This window comes from Chrysemys picta, chromosome 12 (assembly GCF_011386835.1).
Source record: "Chrysemys picta bellii isolate R12L10 chromosome 12, ASM1138683v2, whole genome shotgun sequence".
NCBI classification, from domain to species: Eukaryota; Metazoa; Chordata; order Testudines; family Emydidae; genus Chrysemys; species Chrysemys picta.
The window spans coordinates 56225868-56238939 of NC_088802.1; the positions used below are offsets into that span (position 1 = coordinate 56225868).

Below are 13072 nucleotides of genomic sequence, written 5' to 3' on the forward strand. Positions count from 1 at the left end.
GGTGGAGAAGGCAGAGACATTCAAACCATTGCCTTGCTTGGGGAAAGTCCTTTTCTTGCTATTCTTGTATTCCCAGAGTGCCGAGGAGCCCTGGGCGTGACTAGGTGTTGTACAGCCCAGCCAGTCCCTGCCCCACACCGTTTACAAGAGACAGATGGCTACAGGCGGGACTACAAGGAGAACATCTTAGTCAGCAGGAGAGCAAAGGGTCTTGTCTGGCTTCCTCCTTCGGAGGTCCGAGGAGGGGGAAGGGATGGTTCCCATGCAGCCCCAGGCCAGAGCTACCCATGCCCAGGAGAAAGGAGGCCCACGCAGCCGGGAACCAGCCGCTGAGAACCACCACCCCTGGCCGGCTGGCTCCGCGCGTGGGCTGCCGCCCGCCCAGGCGGGGCCCTGAGGGGCAGGAAGCTCCGGGCAGCCCCGACGGGAGGGCGTGTCCGAGCCGGAGCCGCCTGCCCGCACCTCGCTCCGGGAGCGCAGAGCCAGGCGGGGGCTCCCGGCAGGGGACGAGCCCACGGGTCCCGCGTGGCCCGTGGGGAGGGTCTCGGCGGCCGAGGTAAGCGGGGGGCGGACCCGGGAGCCGCGGGGGGCGGGAGGTGTGTGTGTGTGTCTCTCTCCCCTGCCCAGGCGCGGTCCGAGGCTCGGCTCGGCTCCGCTCCCTGCCTGCGCCGCGGGCCCGGGGGCGGGAGCAGGTGCAGCGGCACGTGTGGCCTGCGCCGCCCCCTCCGCTCCGGCTCCGCTCCGCTCCCCTCCCCGGCGGCTGGGGGCGGGCGGCTCGGGCGCAGCCGCGTGCGCCGGGACCCAGCGCAGCCCAGCGAGCGGAGCCGGAGGTGGGCGCAGAGCCGCGCGGAGCCGCCGCCTCCCTCGCCAGGCACCGACCCGCCGCCGCCCCGGTCGCTGCTGCCCGGGAGATGCCGCTCGGCGCGCGGGGACCTGGGGCTCCGCTGCGCACCGGCCCCCGCCGCAGGGACCCGTGAGCACGTGAGTGACCCCGGGCCGGGACTCGGGGGGCGCCGCCGCGGGGAGCAGCGGGACTAACGGGCAACCTGCTCGTGCTGCGGGGTGCGGGCCTGGGGGGCAGGGCGTGGGCGTGGGAGGGAGGCCCGGATGGGGGCAGGGTATGGGGGTGCCAACTGGGGGTGGTTGGAGGGGATGCCGGGGGGCAGGGTTTGGGGGTAGGAGGGGATGCCGGGGGGCAGGGTTTGGGGGTGCCAGACACGAGGGTGGGAAGGGATGCCAGCGGGGGTGGTTGGAGGGGATGCTGGGGGGGCAGGGTATGGGGATAGGAGGGGATGCCGGGGGGTGATGGTTTGAGGGGATGCTGGGGGGGGCAGGGTATGGGGGTAGGAGGGGATGCTGGGGGGGCAGGGTTTGGGGGTAGGAGGGGTTGCCGGGGGGGTGGTTGGAGGGGATGCTGGGGGGGCAGGGTATGGGGGTAGGAGGGGATGCTGGGGGGGCAGGGTATGGGGGTGCCAGACATGAGGGTGGGAGGGGATGCTAGCGGGGGTGGTTGGAGGGGATGCGGGGGGGGCAGGGTATGGGGGTAGGAGGGGATGCTGGGGGGGGCAGGGTTTGGGGGTGCCAGACATGAGGGTGGGAGGGGATGCCAGCGGGGGTGGTTGGAGGGGATGCGGGGGGGGGGGCAGGGTTTGGGGGTAGGAGGGGATGCCAGGGGGTGGTGGTTGGAGGGGATGCTGGGGGGCAGGGTACGGGGATAGGAGGGGATGCTGGGGGGGCAGGGTATGGGGGTAGGAGGGGATGCGGGGGGGCAGGGTTTGGGGGTGCCAGACATGAGGGTGGGAGGGGATGCCAGCGGGGGTGGTTGGAGGGGATGCTGGGCGGGGTGGGAGGGGATGCCAGTCAACCTCAGATGAGTGGGAGCAGACTGTTAAGCCAGGCTCTGGAAATGGTTCACTGAAGACACTGGGGGGGGGGGGGGTACATAGATATTCAGGCGCTCCCCCCCCCATGTTGTTCCCTGTAATAATAGTGTACGTAGGTGGGTGGTAACCGGGATGCTGAGGTGGGATATAGGGAGCAAGTCTTGCTTCCTCTGCCTTGCTACTGTAACTCTGTGTGTGTGGGTACCCTGCCTGCTTGTTAGTTGGGGGGGGCAGGAAAAGAAGGGGCCCCACTCCAGAAGTGACTGATGGATGCCTTGGGCAAGTGGAGAGAGTGAAGTCTCTCCCCAGGGGTGATGCCTGGCATGCGGTTATAAATCGCTGGGGTGGGGAGAGAGGTGCCAGGTGTGTACTGCTCTGAAAGTGCTGGGGATGCAGGTGGAGTTAAGGGTGCCAGTGGTACCTGTCCACGAGTTTCTGAAATGCATTCAGGTGAAATACCTGTTAAAAATCCTGCTCCAGGAAACTGTCAGGCCCTCCCTGGGCAGTGGAATTCAGGTGGGACTGGGTCAGAGTAGCTGCAGTGGGATGTAGGGGATTCTGCTTCCTAAGATGATTGATGAGTGGCTGAACTTCCTGTTCCTAAAGGGTCATTAAGGAACCTTTTTGTGGGATGGAAGTTACTGTGTTCAGTGGATCCCCTCCCCCCTTCCCCTTTTGTGTTGTTGACATTGGGAGGTTACAGGCTGTAATGGGGGAGTGCAGTGCAAAGCCCTTTTTATTGTTTCTCCTGCAGCCTTCAGGGAGAAGTTGGGTTGCTGTGCAGAATAACAATACAGAGCAAAGTTCCCTCGGTGGCCCTGCACTACTATCCCAGGCTGTACTGCTTCGGAAGGGGGTTGTGCCATCAGCGCCAGACCCCCACTGTTATCACACACATTATTGCACCTCCGCAGGAGGCACACAATGAGCGTTTCCCTTGGAAATCATTACAAAGACAGTCTGGAGCAAAGTAGCTTCAGGGGAAATAGGTGATAACTTTAGCAAGCCCAGCTGCAGAGCCAAATACTCGCTGTGGTGGAAGATTACTGTATTGTGTGAATTTGTATCTGCTTTCTTTCTTAGATTTGATATGTTGTGTTTGCTGCATTCCTGGTTGGTAAGATGTAATATCTCTGTGTGGGTGGGATGGAGGAGAATGGGTTTAGGAAGATGGTTTAAAAATCTCCTAGTTGGAGAAGCCCTGGGTAGCTGAACTCGAAGAGTGCGTGCTAGTTAAACCTGCCATAAACTCTAGTCTAGCAGCTCATGAGAGAGGAGCTTTGGGTTGGGACCAGGACTAGATGACTTCACAAATAAATCTCATAAAAGTCTATAGCACTCTTGAGGTTTATTCCCAATTATTTCTTCAAGCAGTGGAGTTGCAGTTGAGAAGTTCTACTAGGGGCAGGGAGTGATGATACTAGGTAGGCTTTTTCATAAGTCCCAGTCAATTAGTTACTTTAAAAAACAATTATTAATAGGTATATTCAAGTTCAAATCTGCAGCATTTTATTTGTTCACAAAAAAATTCCAGCAGAACTCCTCATTAAGTTTACATTATGGATTCTTAACGGATGTCTTAATTAGGCACTGTTGTTAACAGGAATATTACATTAATTAAAATCAGACCCTCCAGGTGAATGTAAATTGTAAAGAAAAGGTTGCATGAAGTGCAGACTGATTAAAGAGGAAGAAAAAGTGGGTGAGGAGGGTGCCTGAGAACCCCTACCTCCTTCTGGCCTGCATACCTCTGATAACTGGGTGAAGCTGGTAAGGGAGAGGAATATGGTTTGGAATAGAAGCTGTTACAGTTTCTACAGTTTGCATGGGGGTGCAAATAAATCCAAGCTTGTGCAGCTTCCTTGGTTTTTCTTTTTTACTGGAAACATGCTTCTGTCTCTAGGAATTTCATTCTAAGCAAGGCTTGGCATGCTGCAGCGTTAATCTGAAACATTGCTTTTGGGGAAAAAGAGGATGCCTTTTTATTCACCTGTTTTATATATGCTGCAGATGTAAAAATATGGTGCACTTATTTAACCACTTGTATGACAGTGGGTCAGTTTCTATAGATATTTACAATACCAAACTAGAGAATGTGTGGTGTTTCATCCAAACCTTTGAATGTAGGCATTTGAAGTAAAGAAATGTGCTTTAAGTGGTGAAGTGTATTAGAAATAAGAGAACCCCTCGTGGTGCTCTGTGCTGATGGTGAAAGATGCTTGCCAAACCATGAGGCAGCATTTTATCCAGGGATCAGCTGGGAGCTGAGGGTGCGTAAGATAATGCAGCTGTTCAGGTGGAGGGGAAAGGGGTGAAGTGCCCCTCACCCCAGCCCCCACCACGTTGGGGTATCCAGAGGTTGCTAGTGAAGCACAACTCCTGCCTTGGGAAGTGCTGAAGAGACTTCATTAGTGTGTGTGGGGCAGGGGCAGGGATTTCTCTGCTTCTCGCTCCAGTAAGCATGACATTACTGACATTGACTATTTTGAGTCGCTTTTCATAAAGGTTTGGAACTCACTTACTGCCTCTGTGAAAACCTGGCCTTGGGCAGGAGTGATTTCCTGCTGCTTTGTTTTGTCTCCCCATCATTGATACGGTTGTGGTCTCTCGCTGGGGAATGCGGGATAAAAGGCTCTCGGTGGGGGTGGAATGGGGTAAGACAAGCCAAGGAGTAATTGTAGGTGGCTGTATATTTTGGGAAGCTCCGAACACTTAAGGAATGCCCTGTTCTTTTTCTCTGCTCTCTGTAAATTCAGGATGGCATTTCCTCAGATGCCCTGGGGGTTGCGATTTATTTTACATCATATTGAAGGTGTATTATTATTTGTATTACAATTGTGCCCAGAGGTCCCAGTCAGTCTTGAGGTCTCAGTACTGTGTGCTGTACAAACACAGATTAAGACAGTCCCTTCCCCAAAGAGCTTTCTGGTTTTAAGATGAAATGGTTGAGACATGATTAAACCACACAAAGCAAAAAATGGAGGCTATTGTTCTGTATAATAGAAATACAGAAAATGCCCGAGGTTCATGATTTTTGTAGGGTTAGGAATTGTTTGCAAAGTGTGTGGGGCTGGCAGGCCGGCCAGAAGGTTCTGCTGGTTGCTGGGAGCTCATTCTCAGTAGCAAGGGGCTTTGTTTTTATGCGATTCAGAGAAAATACAGAGCTGATTTTTTCCCCCCACCTAAAATGATTCATAGTTTGTTTAAAATAAACTCTCCTCATTGGGAAGTAGAAGCACAAAGCAGAAAGCCTTGGTAGAAAAAGGCACAGGAAGACTGCTGCAGGGTTCCAGCATGTCCTTGCAGGGCTAGGGATAGATGGTTGCTGTGGGATGGGGTCACAGTGGGCCAACAGGACATACAGCTCTGTATGAGCAGTGCCATTCATCTCAAAGCATCAGAAACAGGTTTCATGAGTCTGCAGGTGGGTAAAGTCTGATAGTAACTAATTCAGAAGAACAACGCGCGGTGCAGCGGGCTGCTAGGGGCAGGACAGCCTTCCGTGATCCTGGGCTGGCGGGGGGGGCTAAGACGTCTTGTATGTATTAATTTAGGGATCCGCAGGATAGGGGACAAAAACTTCCCTTCTAAAATGTTGGGATTTGAGGAGATAATAGGCATGTGCTGGAGAGGAACCCCTCCCCCCCCACTCTAGAGTCTAGAGCAAAGCAATTGTAGTTGAAACAAAAGGTCTCCTGTCCCTTCTTGGGGACTACTTTTCCTAGAGGTCTGCTGCAAGGCTGTCTCTGCCCCTGCCACTGTAAAGACAAGAAGGAAACTGAGAGTCCTGGGTTTGGCGAATGACTTTTAGAAATAGGGCTGGTGGGCAGGGTAAATCTTTTTCCATGAGGTCCCCACTCCTGGAAACGCAGTTTCCTTAGATCTCTCTGGGACCTGTTCCTTCACAAGGAGCTCGGCTCTGTAAACATGCTGCCTGTTTGCATCTTAGCTCTTTGACTAGTCACAATTCTCTACTCCCTCCCCCCTTTTTTTCCCCCTTTTAAAAAACTCTCTCTCTTTTGCATGTACTTCTCAGGGCTTGTCGACACTTCAGTGACTGCAGCGAAGATGCTACCTGCACTGATGGGAGGGCTTCTCCCGTCAACGTACATACTCCACTTCCCTGAGAGGCGGTAGCTCTCCCGCTGACGTACCGCTATTTATACCAGTGGTTAGGTCGGTATAACTGTGTCCCTCAGGAGTGTGGATTTTCCATGCCTCTGAGCAATGTAATTATGCTGACGTAAGTCTAGACCAAGCCTCACCGTGATACCTCCGCCTCAAGCATCACATTTATGTCACAGGCTCGTAGGATATTCAGGCAGAACAAACATAGTGTTTGCAGCTTCTCTGAAACGTCCTCTCCAGGCTGCCATCACGGCCACCTCTTTTGTTTATACTTTCTCTCCCCAATATATCTCGTAATAGCTTTTCTTCCTCATCCTGTTGACTAGGTCTCCTGTCTTCCCGTTAGAGGAAGTTTCCGGACGGAGCAGGTTAATGTGTTTGCCATTGTGTGCTAGGTGTGGGTGCCCAGGGTGTTCACTAGCTTAGTGCTTGCATGGGGGCATGAGAACTAAGCCCCTGATTGGATTGGCACAGACACACCACCCCTGGACTCCGTGTGGGTGTCAGGGTCCTCCTGCACAGAGACGATTTTGGGATCAGGACTGGATTGCTGCATCTGGTGGCACACGGATAAGTGTCCTCATTTAAGACATTTACCATGATGTACCTCATCCAGTATGGGGCATATTTACTCATTCATTATATAAATAAAGAGTTTTAAGTGCATGCATTTGCTAAATTAGTTTGTCATCACAGTTTTTCAGATGCGTCAGCTGATGGCAGTTAAATGCTTTTGAAGGTTATTTGAGATAATACAAAACATGAAGGAAGTTCTTTAGTTTGTTTTTTTTATTTAGCATGTCATGGGGTGAGTTTACAGCAAATAATTTCTCTTTAGATAACCATGGAAAGCGAGTAAGAAAATGATGGACAAGGTCTGAAGTTGTCACACAAAAGGAGATGCCCACCTATTGCATAAAGTGTTGGTGTGGTGAGACATATGTGCAGTGTGGGCGAAAGGAACTTGGGGCTGTAGAGATTCGAGGGACCAGGAGTATCCTAGTGTAATGTTAGGTGTTTGGGAGAGGACTATGTTAATGATGATACTTTGTACTTTGCACCTTTCATCTGAGTATCACAAAGCACTGTACAAAGGTGGGGTGTGTATGAAGAACAATAGAGGTCAACTTTTCCTGTAGCCTGTAGCTGGAGGAACTCCAGCCAAGGCCTCGTAGTCCTTCCTGCTAACATTTCTGGAGATGGCTGTGGTCTGTGTCCTCGCCTCCACCCCTTCTGACCCACAGAAAGGAGCCTTGAAAACTCCAGGGTGTGGAGAGGAGACAGGCTGGGGAAAAGGCACAAATAAGTCTGTTCACCTTCAGGAAGAGTCTGGTTTTTCCACTAGTTCAGGGAAGAACATCTGGTTATGAACTGGAAACAGAACATTTTGCAAGAATCTCTATTTGGCTACAATTCCCAACGTTCTTTATTGTACTCAAAGGGGATTGTTGCTGTTGGGAAGCCTGTCTCGTAAAAGTACACCCAGCGCGCCTCTCTGTATGCTTTAATTTCCCCAGATACTAGCATAGGCCCCACTCTGATGTCTTGTCCGCGTCTCAGTGAGGTCTTGTGGGTTGGATTTGTTGGTAACCACTTTTTCCAGCTGGGGTGACTAAGTACTAGCAACTTTGGGACTTCCCTAAGGTTGCAGAGTGAGTCAGTATCTCAGCTAAAGGTGACCTGTAGAGGATTTTTTTAAAATGGGCATGAGCTTCTTTGAGATGGAGAAAAGAACAGGAAGGGTGTGTGGGTTTTTTGTTTCTTTTACGAGTGTCTGAGCTGTTACGCTCTCTCACACTCATTCACAGTCCACAGCGACCCATCCCCTTCCTGGGGTTTTGGGAATATTAATCAGCTCAGACCTCCTTTGGTGGCTTGGCTGGCTCTAGGTTCTTCACCCTGGGACCTGCTCAGCCCATGCTCTAGATCCTTGCTTCTCCAGAGAATGCCTCCCTCCCTTATCTCTGAGTGGGGTAATGAGCCACCTGCCTCAGTGAGTCAGCAGACCCTTTTCCTGTAGGATCTCCACCGGCTAGTAGGGTGTCGCGTGTCAGGCCAGTGCTACCAGCCTTTACAGTTCCCCCTTCCCCTTGTTTCATAGCGTTTGAAATAGCAGGCATGTCATAAGTGGTGTCCATTGACTTTGCAGGACGATGTTTTGGTGGGGGTGTGTATTCTTGGCACTTGCACCCTAATAGAAGGGGCTGAGGTTGAATCTGTAACAAAGATTTTCCTTCTCTGAGACGATTATTGGTCACTGGAGTTAAATTTGGTTTAACAAAAACAAAGTTTTAAATTGTCTGACTAAAAATCTTTCCACGCTCAACTCCTGTCATGTTACCATTTCAGTAGTGTTTTCCAGGCTGGACAGGACCTGAATTTCTAATGTGTCAAACAATCAGAAGGGAGGGAAGCCCCCCCCCGTTCATCCGTTCTTAATCCAACATAAAAAACCAAAACTGAAGGGGAGTCGCCTTCAAAGCCAGGAGTCTGCTAGTTCCTATTCTTTCCCTGTAGCTGTTGGCCCCCTTTGCCTTGTTGCCCCTCCCCTCAGTGCGGAACCACCCGTGTGGTGTCAGGAGGGAGAATTAGCAAATAAGCTGAAAGATGTAGGTTTAAAAACTCCTCTTCGGTCGTGACTCCTGTCCCCAAAACACCCATGTGGATGCTGAGACCCTGTTGGCAAGAGCTGCCTTTCAGCTGGGTTTTCCTTGCAGGACTCTCGCTGGGTTCCTTTGGCCGTTGTGGGCAGGGCACTTGTGTATTTATAAATCCCCTTTCAGGCTACTCTGCTAGGTCCACGTTATGTAACACCACCACCGCTCCCTGCTCCGGGGAACTGCTAGCAGCCTGCTAACCACAACCGATCTGAAAACCAAGCTGGCTGGAGGAAAGGAATCGCTTGGCTGGCTTGCCAGCCCCTTCAGCACAGAGGTGAGCAGGAATGTTCCTGAGCAAGGTGTGCTGCTTTCTATTTTCTCTTTGGATTTTTTCCTTAATTGCTATTTGCCACTTGGGTGCAACAGCTCCACTGCTTGGAAACAGAAGCCACGATTGTTTCCATGAGCGTACTGGTAGGAGATCCATGACTGCTGCAGGGCATGCATCCATCTAGTTGGGCTAGAACGCTTTCAGCAGCAGCTTGTTTGGTTTCTGTTGAAGATCGTGCAGGGGAATCCATCTCGCATATACTTATAGTGGTATTCAGACCCTGATGCTCCCGCAGCCACTTTGGCTTGGAGGAGGTGGCAGGTGTGTATGTGAGAGGGAGAGAAGGACTGAGATACCATGATGATCGGCACCATACAGGAAAGTATGTCCTGATCCTGTAATTAATTCTGCGTGGGGGACCCCCTGGGGCCCTGCAAGGACGCGGGGGTCTGTCTGGGTGGAGTTCCTTGCAGGACTGGGGCTGGAGACCAGACTGACGTTACACAGGTTGAATCACATGGAAAGGCTGGCTAACTTTAAATACGCTCCCTTTGCTTTTGCTGAAACTTGCCAAGACTGGACTTGGCTGGGCCCAATCCAAACTGGTTCCAAGTAGTAATTATCGGCACACTCTAGTTTTAAGAAAAAGGGCTTTTTATTATCTGAAGTAATAACATGTGCTGACATAGACACATTACAGAAAACACTTATTGCAAAAAACATGTTTGAGAGTGGGGGGCTGGAACAATGTGTGTACAGTGGGGGGGCTGAGTGCCATTGACCCAAACTGTAGACCCTGTATATGATGGAACCACTTCAAGCTCGGGGGGGCAGCAGCACCCCTGCTTCTAGTCCCTGTGTTTGAGGGTGGATGAGCGTCTGCCTGGAGCTGTGCCTAATGGGCAGGGTTCTAGATATTTTGGTGGGAGGTGCTGTACCACAACCTTAGATAACTATTGTCTTGGCTTCCCAGTTCCCTGTCTCAGATCAGTCATGCACCATCTGAAGTCCAGTCTCTGTAGCAAGGGTTCATTCATTCACACCACAGATCTGATAGAGCACCTGTGGCCAGCCCTTGGGGTAACCCTGCCAAGACAGGCTGCGCTGCTCTAGGCCATGGTTTGTTTGAAACGAGAGTTAACTCCATCAGTGCAAACAGTGCCTTTTCCACTCTGTGCTAGGGGCTGTACTGCTGCTTGACAGATCCCCAGTGCAGACAAGGCCTAGTTAGTCAGGTTATTGTGTGAGCAGTGTGTGTAGAAAATTCCACCAGGCTTCTTCTTCCCCACCCCCCAGAATTTCCCTGATACAGAGTGGCCGGACTGTGAGGGAAGGTGTGATAGCCCAGATTGTGCAGCCTTGTGCAGTAGCTCCTACAACACTGCGGCTCTCGGCCACCCCTTTTCCCAGCTGCACTGATAAATCTTGTCTGTGCAGCACTTCTCTGCAATGACCCAGGGGTTGGGAGAGACTAGTGATCTGTCTGCCAGGGGCCTTTCCTCCCCCCGTCAAGCATGGGCGCAGGTGAATGGGATTGGCAAGTGGAGGTCAAGCGGTGTTTAGCTCCAAGGAACATGGAACAAAGATTTACAACTCTTTCCTGCTCCACTGATGGACAATTAAAGTGCTGCATGGTTGGAAGAGAGCAATGTCTCTAAGAGGCAGCAATAGTCAGAATAAATCAGTCACCTTCACTTAAAGGTCTGAGCAGGGCTGCTTTAAAGGCACTGATCATGCTCTGTTTGAAATTCATGCAAGTTTAATTTACAGAAATTCTAATGCACTCAACTTATTTATTTTGGGGCCCTTCCCATCTCACTCCTCCCAGGGTTGGAACTGTACAGAAAAGTAGGTGGGAGGGTGAGTGGGAAACACAGAAGAATTTTGTTGAAACATCAGTGTTTTGTGTTTATATAGCATCCTCCAGGAATGAGCCCGGGACATCAGTTCTGATTGTGCATGTGTACCTGCGCAGTGCTATGCAGGTAACAGCCTACCGGGAGGGAACAAAGGGATTGGTGATGCTGTCAGTGCCCTGAAATATGTGCAGGTTTATTTATAGACTTCCTGTGGCTTTGTTTTTATACTTGATCCACATTGCACGTTTTAATTGAACTTTATACAATTCTGATTTCAAATGATGCTGCTGCTCCGCTCCTAGAATGCTGTTCAGTCAAGATCTCAAAGTGCTTTCCAAAGGAGAGCAAGTGTCCTCCCCATTCACAGACTGGGAATGTCTTTGCTCTCCTACCAATTATTGGTTTGTTTGAGAGCTTGATCTCTGAAGGAAGAAAGTCTGGGTGTCTTTAACAGCATATGGTTTGATTTCAGGACAGTGGTGGAATTGCTTGTTGAGTAATAGTGGTGTGACATCAAGATAACTTCCCCAATCAGTGCACCGTGGTCATTTAATTAACTGCTGTCTTATTGGCTGAGACACTGTTAAATGTTCCAGGGTTTTCTGCTCTTTAACAAGATGACCTCGCACAGCTGTGATGTTGCAGTTGTAATGTCATAGCTATGGTTTGGCCTACAGGCAGCAGAATTGCAGTGCTCTGTGTATCTGTGGGTGCCCATATGGATGGTGGACACATGCCATTAAGAGCAATGGATCTTGGCCTCCAAATGCACAAGGTTCTAAACACCCTTTGTAGATCTACCCTTAGTGTGGAGTCATTCAATTCGAGGGCTTGCCTGAACTAACTCTGTGTCTGTCTGTGTGTGGAACGCATTTTATAGAATATGCGTATGTCCGTGTATAAAGAGGGGTCTAACTATATTTAATCTGCCTAATTGCAAAGGTAATTAGGGGTCCTGAGCTAGCTGTCTCTCGATCTGTGGAGCAGCGTGGCTGATAAAGCGTGATTCAGGGACCTTGTTTTAAAAAAAGAAGTTTTTATTTAACTTCCGTGAAGTTGCCATGGTTACTCCCAGGCATGGCATCCATGCCTGTCTTGCCTTAAGTGCAGCTGTTAGCATTAAGAATTAAAACATCTCCATTTGGAGCTTCCCTAGTCTAACTCAGTCGTAAATCCTGTTTGTGCTCTTGTGCGGAGGAAAGCTGCAGTTCAGAGAGCTTTTCTTTGTTTAAAGATCATGGAATGGGGTCTTCTCATGTTGTGTTTTGAGAGATTGGGATGGCAGAATTTCTCTCCCGCTCTAAAATAATTATTTATAGCCAAGAAAAGAGAGAACTTAAAATGCAGCGTTCAGGTCCTGACGAATGCAGGGGGTGGGGGTGGAAGAGAGAAATTCCCTCTTCTCCCAGCAGAGCTATTATACTGCCTTGTTGTCTTTGTAAATTCAATGCAAAATTGATGCACCACGCTCAGCTGGCGCTTTCCTAATGCGGCTGCTTACCCCCTTGTGTGGTGAATGGCATGCTGGTTTCCTTGCTTCATGTTAATGTCCAGGCCAGCCACCAAATCCTTGTCCCGACCCCCATCATCTCCTGCCTTGACTATTGAAACCTCCTGCTTGGGTTTGGAGACGCTTGCCTGGCCTTCTTCGTTCGGTCTGAAGTGTGTCCGTGAGTCTCAACTCTCTCACCCACTGCTATGACTGTCCAGTCCTCTCACAGAGCCATCAGCCGACTTCTCACCTTCTGCATCAGGGTGACGCTCCATAGTGTGGCCTGCAAGGCCTTGCGTTCCAGCTCCTGTTCTACTGTCAGCTCCGCGCCGCTCCCTCTGTCCTCCTCCTGCCCCATCTCCAAGCCTAGTCCTGTTTGTGGGAGCTGGTGAGGGGAGAGGCTGCTTAGCAAATGGAGGGGGACTCCTGTCCCAGTAGCCCTTCTCACGTGGGCACTGAGTAATCCAGGGCATTCACTGAGGAGCTGCTCAGAGGATGGGCCTTAGGTGGCACACTTGAGAACTGGCTGGGGGTGCACACTCTGCCTGGAGCTGAGCAGGTGCAGTATTGTGGGAGAAACGGGCACCCCAGCCAGTGACCTAGCTGTCCGATTGCTTGATGTTCATCGGGAGAGGGGAAGAGGCTGGCTAGTCCATTTGGTTAGCTGTAAGTCGTAGAGAAACACGCTGCCGTAACAAAGTTTCGTTTGTTGAGTCCCATTCCCGTACCGAGAGCACCTACTTCGTAGGAAGCTGAGTTCTGGTCTGTCCCTATAGCTG

General features: G+C 51.1%; 1 protein-coding gene across 31 annotated transcripts in view; it reads left to right on the top strand.

Moving 5' to 3' along the window:
• The first annotated feature begins 206 nt into the window (after positions 1 to 206).
• RBFOX3 (RNA binding fox-1 homolog 3) overlaps positions 207 to 13072 on the top strand; it is a 321786-nt gene continuing 308920 nt past the window's right edge. For 11 of the 31 annotated variants that reach the window (XM_024104674.3, XM_042840927.2, XM_024104680.3 and 8 more), the window contains exon 1: positions 672 to 981. The gene's annotated coding sequence lies outside the window, so the exon portion shown is untranslated. Of the gene's footprint in view, positions 557 to 669; positions 982 to 5919; positions 6060 to 13072 lie in introns of those variants that run through there. The other 20 variants (XM_005283027.5, XM_005283028.5, XM_005283029.5 and 17 more) reach the window with 12 other exon arrangements.